Source organism: Oncorhynchus mykiss, chromosome 17, assembly GCF_057628025.1.
Source record: "Oncorhynchus mykiss isolate SJ-2025 chromosome 17, ASM5762802v1, whole genome shotgun sequence".
In the NCBI taxonomy this organism is placed as follows: Eukaryota; Metazoa; Chordata; class Actinopteri; order Salmoniformes; family Salmonidae; genus Oncorhynchus; species Oncorhynchus mykiss.
This window is the reverse complement of record NC_143038.1, coordinates 43,054,324-43,067,169: the sequence shown is the minus strand read 5'-3', so window position 1 is coordinate 43,067,169 and position 12,846 is coordinate 43,054,324. Positions and strand designations below refer to the sequence as shown.

At 45.8% G+C, this 12,846-nt stretch overlaps 7 non-coding genes and 6 pseudogenes across 7 annotated transcripts; all 13 read right to left on the bottom strand.

The window, feature by feature from the left end:
* Positions 1–341: 341 nt before the first annotated feature.
* LOC118955889 (U4 spliceosomal RNA) lies at positions 342–483 on the bottom strand. Its single transcript, XR_005045668.1, has one exon. It is a non-coding gene; the product is annotated as a U4 spliceosomal RNA (small nuclear RNA).
* Positions 484–900: 417 nt separating this feature from the next.
* LOC149975966 (U4 spliceosomal RNA) lies at positions 901–1,022 on the bottom strand (annotated as a pseudogene).
* Positions 1,023–1,613: 591 nt separating this feature from the next.
* Positions 1,614–1,755, bottom strand: LOC118960984 (U4 spliceosomal RNA). The gene has a single exon (XR_005048852.2). It is a non-coding gene; the product is annotated as a U4 spliceosomal RNA (small nuclear RNA).
* Positions 1,756–2,172: 417 nt separating this feature from the next.
* LOC149975965 (U4 spliceosomal RNA) lies at positions 2,173–2,294 on the bottom strand (annotated as a pseudogene).
* A 591-nt stretch (positions 2,295–2,885) lies between these two features.
* On the bottom strand, positions 2,886–3,027 carry LOC118961005 (U4 spliceosomal RNA). The gene has a single exon (XR_005048873.2). It is a non-coding gene; the product is annotated as a U4 spliceosomal RNA (small nuclear RNA).
* Positions 3,028–3,444: 417 nt separating this feature from the next.
* LOC149975964 (U4 spliceosomal RNA) lies at positions 3,445–3,566 on the bottom strand (annotated as a pseudogene).
* A 591-nt stretch (positions 3,567–4,157) lies between these two features.
* LOC118940552 (U4 spliceosomal RNA) lies at positions 4,158–4,299 on the bottom strand. Its single transcript, XR_005037147.2, has one exon. It is a non-coding gene; the product is annotated as a U4 spliceosomal RNA (small nuclear RNA).
* Positions 4,300–4,716: 417 nt separating this feature from the next.
* On the bottom strand, positions 4,717–4,838 carry LOC149975963 (U4 spliceosomal RNA; annotated as a pseudogene).
* Positions 4,839–5,429: 591 nt separating this feature from the next.
* LOC118961006 (U4 spliceosomal RNA) lies at positions 5,430–5,571 on the bottom strand. The gene has a single exon (XR_005048874.2). It is a non-coding gene; the product is annotated as a U4 spliceosomal RNA (small nuclear RNA).
* Positions 5,572–5,988: 417 nt separating this feature from the next.
* On the bottom strand, positions 5,989–6,110 carry LOC149975962 (U4 spliceosomal RNA; annotated as a pseudogene).
* A 591-nt stretch (positions 6,111–6,701) lies between these two features.
* LOC118961010 (U4 spliceosomal RNA) lies at positions 6,702–6,843 on the bottom strand. The gene has a single exon (XR_005048878.2). It is a non-coding gene; the product is annotated as a U4 spliceosomal RNA (small nuclear RNA).
* A 417-nt stretch (positions 6,844–7,260) lies between these two features.
* On the bottom strand, positions 7,261–7,382 carry LOC149975961 (U4 spliceosomal RNA; annotated as a pseudogene).
* Positions 7,383–7,973: 591 nt separating this feature from the next.
* Positions 7,974–8,121, bottom strand: LOC118940562 (U4 spliceosomal RNA). Its single transcript, XR_016488157.1, has one exon. It is a non-coding gene; the product is annotated as a U4 spliceosomal RNA (small nuclear RNA).
* Between the last annotated feature and the right edge of the window lie 4,725 nt (positions 8,122–12,846).

Genomic DNA, 12,846 nt, shown 5'->3' with positions numbered 1-12,846 from the left:
ACGAACCCAAAACCTTTTCATGTAAATCTTGCCATAGCTGCCTCTAGAGGAGGCAAGACAAAGTGGGTCAAGTGGCTTTGGGTAACATACTACTTGCAACAATTCGAGGCAGTGTGGGGGCAAAGCTGAAACTGTGGGCCCAAACCCGCTGTTGCTGAGTTCATTCTCCCGAACCCTACTTCTGACACAGCATATACTACTGACACCTTTTTTCTGTTTCTACCTAGTTGCAAGATAATGTTCAACTGTCAGCTGAAGCATCAAAAAGGTTATATAATAAATGAGCTGGATGCAGCCCATGTTTGGTCTTGTCACTATCTTCTCTTTCACATGTATAGCAGTCTCACATGAGACTATCAAAAATTGCCAAGGCTGACTATGTTTCAAGTCATCCCAAGCGGGGTATTGGGTTAAGTTTTCAACCAGCAATAATCACGCCTCAGATGGACTTCATAGGCTATGATATCGCCTCTGCGAAAGAATGATATATTACAGCTACTCAAACTGTTTACAGTGTTTTGCACAGCTTCTCCTTTAACGGTAACATTGTGTTTTAACATTGCAATGTCCAGCAGTTCGCCCCCTACCTACCACTTTGGTGGATTCTTGATGACATGTCATTCATGGCAAGGTGGGGTACTTATTCAATAGATGTTACCTTTTTCCAGTAGTAAAAAAAACAATATCGAGAGCAAAGCATTTTGGGTAATCTGCACCACTGGCTCAGCTGCAATGGGTCGCAAACCCAAAACCTTTTCAACTCAACCTTGCCACCGCTGCCTCTAGTGGAAGTGTATAACGTGGCTAAGGGTACCTTACTTCTTGCAAGAATTAGAGGCAGTGTGGGGGCAAAACTGGAATTGTGGACCAATACCACCTGTTGCTGAACCTATTCTCCCCAAGACTACTTCTGACTATATTTCATGTCGTTCCAATGTAAAGTTTTGGGTTAAGTTGTCACCCAACAATAACCACTCCTCGGATGGACCTCATAGGCTATGATAATGCCACTGCGATAGAATATCAGAAATCTGCTATTCAAACTGCTTGCAGTATCTCGCACAGCTTCTCGGCAAACTGTATTATTTTTTGTTACATTGGTATGTCTAGCAGTTCGCCCCCTACCTAACACTGGTGGATTCTCGATTACATGTAATTAATGGCAAGGTGGGGTACTTGTTCAATAGATGTTCCCTTTTTTCCTGGACAAAACCAATATCGAGAGCAAAGCACTTTGGGTAATCAGCACCGCTGGCTCAGCTGCAATGGGGGACGAACCCAAAACCTTTTCATGTAAATCTTGCCATAGCTGCCTCTAGAGGAGGCAAGACAAAGTGGGTCAAGTGGCTTTGGGTAACATACTACTTGCAACAATTCGAGGCAGTGTGGGGGCAAAGCTGAAACTGTGGGCCCAAACCCGCTGTTGCTGAGTTCATTCTCCCGAACCCTACTTCTGACACAGCATATACTACTGACACCTTTTTTCTGTTTCTACCTAGTTGCAAGATAATGTTCAACTGTCAGCTGAAGCATCAAAAAGGTTATATAATAAATGAGCTGGATGCAGCCCATGTTTGGTCTTGTCACTATCTTCTCTTTCACATGTATAGCAGTCTCACATGAGACTATCAAAAATTGCCAAGGCTGACTATGTTTCAAGTCATCCCAAGCGGGGTATTGGGTTAAGTTTTCAACCAGCAATAATCACGCCTCAGATGGACTTCATAGGCTATGATATCGCCTCTGCGAAAGAACGACATATTACAGCTACTCAAACTGTTTACAGTGTTTTGCACAGCTTCTCCTTTAACGGTAACATTGTGTTTTAACATTGCAATGTCTAGCAGTTCGCCCCCTACCTACCACTTTGGTGGATTCTTGATGACATGTCATTCATGGCAAGGTGGGGTACTTATTCAATAGATGTTACCTTTTTCCAGTAGTAAAAAAAACAATATCGAGAGCAAAGCATTTTGGGTAATCTGCACCACTGGCTCAGCTGCAATGGGTCGCAAACCCAAAACCTTTTCAACTCAACCTTGCCACCGCTGCCTCTAGTGGAAGTGTATAACGTGGCTAAGGGTACCTTACTTCTTGCAAGAATTAGAGGCAGTGTGGGGGCAAAACTGGAATTGTGGACCAATACCACCTGTTGCTGAACCTATTCTCCCCAAGACTACTTCTGACTATATTTCATGTCGTTCCAATGTAAAGTTTTGGGTTAAGTTGTCACCCAACAATAACCACTCCTCGGATGGACCTCATAGGCTATGATAATGCCACTGCGATAGAATATCAGAAATCTGCTATTCAAACTGCTTGCAGTATCTCGCACAGCTTCTCGGCAAACTGTATTATTTTTTGTTACATTGGTATGTCTAGCAGTTCGCCCCCTACCTAACACTGGTGGATTCTCGATTACATGTAATTAATGGCAAGGTGGGGTACTTGTTCAATAGATGTTCCCTTTTTTCCTGGACAAAACCAATATCGAGAGCAAAGCACTTTGGGTAATCAGCACCGCTGGCTCAGCTGCAATGGGGGACGAACCCAAAACCTTTTCATGTAAATCTTGCCATAGCTGCCTCTAGAGGAGGCAAGACAAAGTGGGTCAAGTGGCTTTGGGTAACATACTACTTGCAACAATTCGAGGCAGTGTGGGGGCAAAGCTGAAACTGTGGGCCCAAACCCGCTGTTGCTGAGTTCATTCTCCCGAACCCTACTTCTGACACAGCATATACTACTGACACCTTTTTTCTGTTTCTACCTAGTTGCAAGATAATGTTCAACTGTCAGCTGAAGCATCAAAAAGGTTATATAATAAATGAGCTGGATGCAGCCCATGTTTGGTCTTGTCACTATCTTCTCTTTCACATGATTAGCAGTCTCACATGAGACTATCAAAAATTGCCAAGGCTGACTATGTTTCAAGTCATCCCAAGCGGGGTATTGGGTTAAGTTTTCAACCAGCAATAATCACGCCTCAGATGGACTTCATAGGCTATGATATCGCCTCTGCGAAAGAATGATATATTACAGCTACTCAAACTGTTTACAGTGTTTTGCACAGCTTCTCCTTTAACGGTAACATTGTGTTTTAACATTGCAATGTCTAGCAGTTCGCCCCCTACCTACCACTTTGGTGGATTCTTGATGACATGTCATTCATGGCAAGGTGGGGTACTTATTCAATAGATGTTACCTTTTTCCAGTAGTAAAAAAAACAATATCGAGAGCAAAGCATTTTGGGTAATCTGCACCACTGGCTCAGCTGCAATGGGTCGCAAACCCAAAACCTTTTCAACTCAACCTTGCCACCGCTGCCTCTAGTGGAAGTGTATAACGTGGCTAAGGGTACCTTACTTCTTGCAAGAATTAGAGGCAGTGTGGGGGCAAAACTGGAATTGTGGACCAATACCACCTGTTGCTGAACCTATTCTCCCCAAGACTACTTCTGACTATATTTCATGTCGTTCCAATGTAAAGTTTTGGGTTAAGTTGTCACCCAACAATAACCACTCCTCGGATGGACCTCATAGGCTATGATAATGCCACTGCGATAGAATATCAGAAATCTGCTATTCAAACTGCTTGCAGTATCTCGCACAGCTTCTCGGCAAACTGTATTATTTTTTGTTACATTGGTATGTCTAGCAGTTCGCCCCCTACCTAACACTGGTGGATTCTCGATTACATGTAATTAATGGCAAGGTGGGGTACTTGTTCAATAGATGTTCCCTTTTTTCCTGGACAAAACCAATATCGAGAGCAAAGCACTTTGGGTAATCAGCACCGCTGGCTCAGCTGCAATGGGGGACGAACCCAAAACCTTTTCATGTAAATCTTGCCATAGCTGCCTCTAGAGGAGGCAAGACAAAGTGGGTCAAGTGGCTTTGGGTAACATACTACTTGCAACAATTCGAGGCAGTGTGGGGGCAAAGCTGAAACTGTGGGCCCAAACCCGCTGTTGCTGAGTTCATTCTCCCGAACCCTACTTCTGACACAGCATATACTACTGACACCTTTTTTCTGTTTCTACCTAGTTGCAAGATAATGTTCAACTGTCAGCTGAAGCATCAAAAAGGTTATATAATAAATGAGCTGGATGCAGCCCATGTTTGGTCTTGTCACTATCTTCTCTTTCACATGTATAGCAGTCTCACATGAGACTATCAAAAATTGCCAAGGCTGACTATGTTTCAAGTCATCCCAAGCGGGGTATTGGGTTAAGTTTTCAACCAGCAATAATCACGCCTCAGATGGACTTCATAGGCTATGATATCGCCTCTGCGAAAGAACGACATATTACAGCTACTCAAACTGTTTACAGTGTTTTGCACAGCTTCTCCTTTAACGGTAACATTGTGTTTTAACATTGCAATGTCTAGCAGTTCGCCCCCTACCTACCACTTTGGTGGATTCTTGATGACATGTCATTCATGGCAAGGTGGGGTACTTATTCAATAGATGTTACCTTTTTCCAGTAGTAAAAAAAACAATATCGAGAGCAAAGCATTTTGGGTAATCTGCACCACTGGCTCAGCTGCAATGGGTCGCAAACCCAAAACCTTTTCAACTCAACCTTGCCACCGCTGCCTCTAGTGGAAGTGTATAACGTGGCTAAGGGTACCTTACTTCTTGCAAGAATTAGAGGCAGTGTGGGGGCAAAACTGGAATTGTGGACCAATACCACCTGTTGCTGAACCTATTCTCCCCAAGACTACTTCTGACTATATTTCATGTCGTTCCAATGTAAAGTTTTGGGTTAAGTTGTCACCCAACAATAACCACTCCTCGGATGGACCTCATAGGCTATGATAATGCCACTGCGATAGAATATCAGAAATCTGCTATTCAAACTGCTTGCAGTATCTCGCACAGCTTCTCGGCAAACTGTATTATTTTTTGTTACATTGGTATGTCTAGCAGTTCGCCCCCTACCTAACACTGGTGGATTCTCGATTACATGTAATTAATGGCAAGGTGGGGTACTTGTTCAATAGATGTTCCCTTTTTTCCTGGACAAAACCAATATCGAGAGCAAAGCACTTTGGGTAATCAGCACCGCTGGCTCAGCTGCAATGGGGGACGAACCCAAAACCTTTTCATGTAAATCTTGCCATAGCTGCCTCTAGAGGAGGCAAGACAAAGTGGGTCAAGTGGCTTTGGGTAACATACTACTTGCAACAATTCGAGGCAGTGTGGGGGCAAAGCTGAAACTGTGGGCCCAAACCCGCTGTTGCTGAGTTCATTCTCCCGAACCCTACTTCTGACACAGCATATACTACTGACACCTTTTTTCTGTTTCTACCTAGTTGCAAGATAATGTTCAACTGTCAGCTGAAGCATCAAAAAGGTTATATAATAAATGAGCTGGATGCAGCCCATGTTTGGTCTTGTCACTATCTTCTCTTTCACATGTATAGCAGTCTCACATGAGACTATCAAAAATTGCCAAGGCTGACTATGTTTCAAGTCATCCCAAGCGGGGTATTGGGTTAAGTTTTCAACCAGCAATAATCACGCCTCAGATGGACTTCATAGGCTATGATATCGCCTCTGCGAAAGAATGATATATTACAGCTACTCAAACTGTTTACAGTGTTTTGCACAGCTTCTCCTTTAACGGTAACATTGTGTTTTAACATTGCAATGTCTAGCAGTTCGCCCCCTACCTACCACTTTGGTGGATTCTTGATGACATGTCATTCATGGCAAGGTGGGGTACTTATTCAATAGATGTTACCTTTTTCCAGTAGTAAAAAAAACAATATCGAGAGCAAAGCATTTTGGGTAATCTGCACCACTGGCTCAGCTGCAATGGGTCGCAAACCCAAAACCTTTTCAACTCAACCTTGCCACCGCTGCCTCTAGTGGAAGTGTATAACGTGGCTAAGGGTACCTTACTTCTTGCAAGAATTAGAGGCAGTGTGGGGGCAAAACTGGAATTGTGGACCAATACCACCTGTTGCTGAACCTATTCTCCCCAAGACTACTTCTGACTATATTTCATGTCGTTCCAATGTAAAGTTTTGGGTTAAGTTGTCACCCAACAATAACCACTCCTCGGATGGACCTCATAGGCTATGATAATGCCACTGCGATAGAATATCAGAAATCTGCTATTCAAACTGCTTGCAGTATCTCGCACAGCTTCTCGGCAAACTGTATTATTTTTTGTTACATTGGTATGTCTAGCAGTTCGCCCCCTACCTAACACTGGTGGATTCTCGATTACATGTAATTAATGGCAAGGTGGGGTACTTGTTCAATAGATGTTCCCTTTTTTCCTGGACAAAACCAATATCGAGAGCAAAGCACTTTGGGTAATCAGCACCGCTGGCTCAGCTGCAATGGGGGACGAACCCAAAACCTTTTCATGTAAATCTTGCCATAGCTGCCTCTAGAGGAGGCAAGACAAAGTGGGTCAAGTGGCTTTGGGTAACATACTACTTGCAACAATTCGAGGCAGTGTGGGGGCAAAGCTGAAACTGTGGGCCCAAACCCGCTGTTGCTGAGTTCATTCTCCCGAACCCTACTTCTGACACAGCATATACTACTGACACCTTTTTTCTGTTTCTACCTAGTTGCAAGATAATGTTCAACTGTCAGCTGAAGCATCAAAAAGGTTATATAATAAATGAGCTGGATGCAGCCCATGTTTGGTCTTGTCACTATCTTCTCTTTCACATGATTAGCAGTCTCACATGAGACTATCAAAAATTGCCAAGGCTGACTATGTTTCAAGTCATCCCAAGCGGGGTATTGGGTTAAGTTTTCAACCAGCAATAATCACGCCTCAGATGGACTTCATAGGCTATGATATCGCCTCTGCGAAAGAATGATATATTACAGCTACTCAAACTGTTTACAGTGTTTTGCACAGCTTCTCCTTTAACGGTAACATTGTGTTTTAACATTGCAATGTCTAGCAGTTCGCCCCCTACCTACCACTTTGGTGGATTCTTGATGACATGTCATTCATGGCAAGGTGGGGTACTTATTCAATAGATGTTACCTTTTTCCAGTAGTAAAAAAAACAATATCGAGAGCAAAGCATTTTGGGTAATCTGCACCACTGGCTCAGCTGCAATGGGTCGCAAACCCAAAACCTTTTCAACTCAACCTTGCCACCGCTGCCTCTAGTGGAAGTGTATAACGTGGCTAAGGGTACCTTACTTCTTGCAAGAATTAGAGGCAGTGTGGGGGCAAAACTGGAATTGTGGACCAATACCACCTGTTGCTGAACCTATTCTCCCCAAGACTACTTCTGACTATATTTCATGTCGTTCCAATGTAAAGTTTTGGGTTAAGTTGTCACCCAACAATAACCACTCCTCGGATGGACCTCATAGGCTATGATAATGCCACTGCGATAGAATATCAGAAATCTGCTATTCAAACTGCTTGCAGTATCTCGCACAGCTTCTCGGCAAACTGTATTATTTTTTGTTACTTTGGTATGTCTAGCAGTTCGCCCCCTACCTAACACTGGTGGATTCTCGATTACATGTAATTAATGGCAAGGTGGGGTACTTGTTCAATAGATGTTCCCTTTTTTCCTGGACAAAACCAATATTGAGAGCAAAGCACTTTGGGTAATCAGCACCGCTGGCTCAGCTGCAATGGGGGACGAACCCAAAACCTTTTCATGTAAATCTTGCCATAGCTGCCTCTAGAGGAGGCAAGACAAAGTGGGTCAAGTGGCTTTGGGTAACATACTACTTGCAACAATTCGAGGCAGTGTGGGGGCAAAGCTGAAACTGTGGGCCCAAACCCGCTGTTGCTGAGTTCATTCTCCCGAACCCTACTTCTGACACAGCATATACTACTGACACCTTTTTTCTGTTTCTACCTAGTTGCAAGATAATGTTCAACTGCCAGCTGAAGCATCAAAAAGGTTATATAATAAATGAGCTGGATGCAGCCCATGTTTGGTCTTGTCACTATCTTCTCTTTCACATGTATAGCAGTCTCACATGAGACTATCAAAAATTGCCAAGGCTGACTATATTTCAAGTCATCCCAAGCGGGGTATTGGGTTAAGTTTTCAACCAGCAATAATCACGCCTCAGATGGTGGTTAAAATAATTTATTACAATCAATACCATTCATACAATTACAAAATCATAATTCTCATTCATTCTTAATTAATTCTATTTACAAAAACATCAAACAAAAACAAACCTCAGGGGAGCATCGTCCCTCCCCGTCATACCTAACCAATACCTAACCCTTTCCCTATCTCCCCTTCCCTAATCTATCCCCTTACCAAACTCACTCTAACACTCCCAGCCCTAAACCCCCTTTCCACCTCTCCCGTGCCGCATGCTTCCCCCACTTCCTCTCCTCCCTCTTCATCTTCCCCCTCAAATCACCTTCCACCCTTCTCACTATCCCTTCCACCCCCCAATCTCTCCCTGTCTTGACTAAATTCTGCCTGGCTTCCCACAGTCCCTTTTTAAAGAGACTCATGAGAAGCCAGAGCAGAAACCTGTCCCTATCCGTTCCCTTTGCTCTCCCTACGCCTCTCTCTAGCCTAGCCCATGTCAAAACAAAATCACTCCTAACCACACCTAGCATTACCCGTGCCCTAGCCCAGACTAGTCCGGCAAAGGCACAGTCCCAAAAGGCATGGCGCACAGTCTCCTCCCTGCCACAAGAGGATCTTGGACAGATGGGGGATTGCACCAAACTATACCGGTACAAGATGGCACGTACCGGCAAGCGCTTATGGAGGCCCAACCAATTCAGGTCCTTGAGCCTATTGTCCAGGCCCCGCGCCTGCACTCCCTCCCAGACCACTGACGAGATGCCCGCTACAGGCGCAGGACTCCCTGCCTGCCTGACCTCCTCGTACAGGTGCCTGTGGTCTAAACCTACTCGGGCAACTTCAACCTCGGGGTGCGCACGCAGCCACTTGGCCGCATGGCCAAAATGCCACGGCAGCTGTTCCGCCCGAGGACCCGCGTTAGACCACACCATTACGCTTCTCGCCTTATACGAGAAGAACACCCGCAGGAGGTAACCGGACGGGTGTATAACCGGACGAGCAAGCTCCGTCAACAAGAAAGAAACAAAAATGGCGTCCAGCTTGAGGGGGAAATGTGGTACCCCCCTACCTCCCTCCCCGATGGGACAGATCATGCGTGCCCTGGCGACCCACTCGCACCTGCCACTCCACATAAACTGAAACACAAGCCTCACTAGAGGCCTCCTCAGACAAGCCGGCAATGGGTAGATGTATGCCACATACAAAAGAGACGGCAACACATCCACCTTTAGGACCAGGACTTTGCCCATAAAAGACAAATACCTAGCCTTCCACATTGCTAGCTTCCTCTGTACCACTGCGATACGCATGTTCCAGTTTAGCGTCGCTGAGCCGGAGGTCTCAAAATGAACCCCGAGAATCCTCAGGGCCCCTTCACAGAGAGATAACCCCCCAGGCACATCCGTTCTACCGCGCCATCTTCCGAAAAACTTGACGGAAGACTTTGCATGGTTCAGAACTGCTCCCGACGCTCGGGTGAAATCCCCAAAGATGGCAAGGGACCTTGTCAGGCACGAGTCCTTGCACAACAGCAAGGAAGTGTCGTCGGCGTACTGCGTCATCTTAACACGCAGCCCACCGCTTCCAGGGATCAACAAGCCTTCCACCCCTGTGTCTGCCCTAATGGCAGCCCCCAGAGGCTCCATGTACAGAACGAAGAGGAGAGCCGAGAGTGGGCATCCCTGCCTGACCCCAGACGAGAGGTCAAAAACGTCACCTAAGTGACTATTTACACTAACTCGACACCCCGCTCCGACATATAAAGTACGGATCCATCCTATAAACTTCTCCCCAAATCCTAATCTACCTAACACCCTGAATAGAAAAGATCTATTCACGCGATCAAAAGCTTTCGCCTGATCTAGCGCTGCTACCATTAAAGGCAGCCCTCTATCTTCAACCCAAGCGATGGAATCCCTGATCAACTGTAGGTTCCATCTTATAGAGCGGCCCTCTACCTCGCACGTCTGATCCTCGTGGACGACGTAGGGAAGGGCTGTGCGCAACCGGTCTGCTAAAACCTTTGCAAGAATCTTGTAATCTACGCACAGCATGGTCAATGGCCGCCAGTTGCCAAGGTCAGTTGCTTCCCCCTTCTTATAAAGAAGTGACAGCACACCAACAGCCAGGACACCAACACCCCCCCGGGACCCCCGTCTCAAGGATGGCCTTCAAGACTTCGAGAACCACTGTTCCAAGTATACCCCAAAACTTGAGGTAAAACTCAGCCGGCAGCCCATCCATCCCAGGCACCTTCCCTTTTCCCATCCTCCTAAGAGCGCTCTCAACCTCTTCTAGTGAGATCTGGGCCTCCATCACGTCTCTAATGTCCTCTGGCAACCGCCGGGACAAGTGTTCTAAAAACACGTTTCCCTGCTCTACATCTATTTCCCTTTCCTTAAATAAACCTTGGAAATGATCAGTTGTCACCCTGACCATTTCCTCTGGTTTACTTACTATACTACCATTTTCTTCCCTAACTCCCTGCATTACCTTCCTACTCTGTCTGGCCCTAACATACACCGACTTAAAGAACATAGCGGAACAAGTCTCATTATGTTCTAGAAAGCCACTATGCGCACGCTCCAGGAAAGCTCGAGCCTTCTGCTCCTGCAGCTCCCTGAGCTGCGCCTTTAGGGTTGCGAATCTCTCCCAGTCAATTGACCCGCCGAGGTTGCCTGCCTCGTACTCGAGTTCAATTAACCTTTGGATACGATCCACCTCCCTCCTTTCCTCCCTTTTTTTCCTTCTACAATATCCTATTATAAAAGCCCTTATCCTCCCCTTGACTAAATCCCACCACTCTAACACCCCCTCGCACATGGACCGGAGGCCGTCAAGCCTCCGAAAGAAACAAAAAAATGCATCAACGAAAGCCTGCTCCTCCAGTATATCCCGATCTAACTTCCAGTACCCCCCACCGAAGAGGCAGACTGGCGACCCCACCTGCAGGAACACCCCGTCGTGATCCATGAAGAAAACAGGCAACAGCCGCCCAGACAACTGACCCAAAGACCTGGATACAAAAAATGTAGTCGAGCCTCCGCGCAACCCCCCTGGAGTTACGCCATGTAGGACCGACCATTGCCGGAGTAGTGTGCAGGCCACCATCAACCAGACCATGGCAAGCCATTAGCCCAGAGATGGCACCTGCACTGCTATCACCGCCTACCCCTAAATCTATATTAAAGTCTCCTCCTATCACCAAGTGCCTGTTTGTAACACACAGGGGCGCCAGACAGTCCACCATCTCCCTCCTGTCTGCCGCCACCTGTGGCCCATACACCCCAATTAACCTATATCTAGCTTCTCTAAACTTAACATCTATCCCCAAAACTCTACCCTGCATTATTACAAAAGTGTTCTCTATTTTAACCTCTCTATGCCCACACAAAATCCCTACTCCTGTTGAGTGCACCCCTCCTATGCCCCAAAAAGATTCCCCCTTATCCCACTCCCTCTTAAATCTACACACATCCCCACCATCCCTCAGGTGAACCTCCTGTAAAAAACAGAAATCAAACCCCACACCCTCTAAATAACAAAAAACCGCCCTCCTTTTAACATTATCCCTTAACCCCCTAACATTTAGACTAAAAAAAGAAACAGAACTATTCATTTAATTATTTACAACAAATAAAAAACCCAAAACCCAAAGAAAAACCAGGAGACTCACCCGATGCTCCCCTGGTCCATCTCCACCGGCGGGGACGTCCTCTCCTCTCCTGACGCCCCCCCGTCCTCCATCCCAACCCATGATCCAGGCAGTGTGTTGGGTCCTCCCTCCCCCCTCCCTGTTTGCCTCGGGGCTGCATGTAGGGGACCCCATCTCCCCAAACAGGAGTTGGGATCCCTCTAGCAAACAACCCACCGACCCCTCACTGGAGTCATCCACTAAAATGCAAGGGGCTGAGGCAAACCGGGAGGAGAAATTACCCTCCCCCTAAAATAGGCCTGGAATTAGTTAATTGGTTGATCTAAGAGTTGACTGATGTTAAGAAATGTAGATACCGTTAAAATCTAAACAAATAAGGAGCGGTACGCTGTGAATTAACGTGTGGAAATTTGAATGTGTATGTAATGTATATAATGTTTTCTTTAAATGAGGTAAACAGGTATGCCCTGGGTTACTGTTGTTATGTTTTATTGTAAGTGTTTTGTTATTCATGATACTTAGAAAATACAATGTAAGGTAAGGTTGGATTTTTTTGTGACTGCTTTACATAATGAGATAGCAGACATGTGTACTCTGTAGGTAGTTTTGCACATTTGGATAGACATAAGATCATCGATACCATATTAATCACTGTAGGTGATATCCCAGTGTGGACACAACACCCAGTTGTGGGACCACTAATTATGCAATATTTTGATAATGGTATGGGTTTCCCTGTTCACATAGGGAGGGTTTGAAATCTAAGAACAGCCCTAACCGGTTTCTCCTTTTGTCATGTCTGTCTCATTCCCTGCTTGTTTTCTGTGAGTGTGTGAGTGACAGAGCAGGAACCATGGGAGCACATGGGAGCAGAGAACACAGCATTCCAGATCCCCCAAGGGGGGCCCTGAAGGTTATGGCGGATATGCGGGGAAAGGACGTTCTGGATGAGGTGAAATTGTGGCATAGGGAAGCAGGCTTTCATTTGACAGGGACACTGAGTGTGAGGATGTTAGATGAAGTCAGGGAAAGACTGACAAGAGTATGAAGGGACCAAAAAAGGTGAAAAGGATAAGATAGATTGGGTTAAGTTCAGTAAATGGGAAAGACAGGCAGAAAGGTGTGTGGGCGGCAGGTA